The sequence below is a fragment of the Apaloderma vittatum genome, unplaced genomic scaffold (assembly GCF_000703405.1).
Source record: "Apaloderma vittatum isolate BGI_N311 unplaced genomic scaffold, ASM70340v1 scaffold25372, whole genome shotgun sequence".
Taxonomy (NCBI): domain Eukaryota; kingdom Metazoa; phylum Chordata; class Aves; order Trogoniformes; family Trogonidae; genus Apaloderma; species Apaloderma vittatum.
The window spans coordinates 368-1,117 of record NW_009705605.1 but is presented as its reverse complement, the minus strand read 5'-3'; the positions used below and the strand labels follow the sequence as shown (position 1 = coordinate 1,117).

The 750-nt window shown below is 59.2% G+C and overlaps 1 protein-coding gene across 1 annotated transcript in view; it reads right to left on the bottom strand.

The window, feature by feature from the left end:
* The window catches only part of PATL1 (protein associated with topoisomerase II homolog 1 (yeast)), a gene marked incomplete at both ends in the record, with an annotated part of 4,836 nt that overhangs the window by 3,723 nt on the left and 363 nt on the right, over nt 1-750 (bottom strand). The window lies entirely within an intron of this gene.

Sequence of the window (750 nt, the reverse complement as noted above, 5' to 3'; positions counted from 1 at the left end):
GAAAACAGGAGCCAAACCTCCAACGACTGCCTCAAATACGCTCCCTCCCACCCTGCAAGCTCCCTCGAGCCAGGCGGCCCATCTCGAAGGCACCCGCCAGGCTTCCCTCCCGTGATTCCGCCTCGTCTGCCCTCAAAGCCGGCCGAGCTCTGAGAGCATCGACCGTCCCCGGCGACCTTGCTTCGCCTGCTCCAAATCTGGTTCCTCCCAGCCCCACCTGATCTTCTCTATTCTTGAACTGGGAAAGAGCAGGAGCCGTCTCTCCCCACTCGCCTTCTCCACTTCACTCTTTGCCCCCTGTGAGCTTCACTGTCACCACGGTGTCAGCAGAGAGACCTCCACACGCAGCCCTTCCCTTCCCTGCCCTGCCTGAGGCTCTCTCCTGTGTTTTCCATTTAGCAGCTTTGCCCCGTCTCCCATTCTGGGTGTTTTATTCTGCCACGTGCAAGTTCTGACGTTGAAGGAGCTGGTTTCTCGCCGCCGTGCCCTCCAAATTCACGCTGCCGGCGTCCCCCAACTCCTCACCCCAAGAAGGGGCAGGCAGTTCTTGCCTCACCCCAACCCTGCACCTTCCTCCCTCCTCCGGAGCATTTCCTTGTGGGGGACGGCAGCTGGACTGCTGGTAACCTGGCCTTGGTTGAAGACATCGACCTTGACAAATTCCCAGCGTACCCTTAAGATGGGAAGTTGTGTGCACTGAGTTTGGACACGTTTGCGGAAATTTCTCCCTCCAGCTCCGGAGGGATCAGC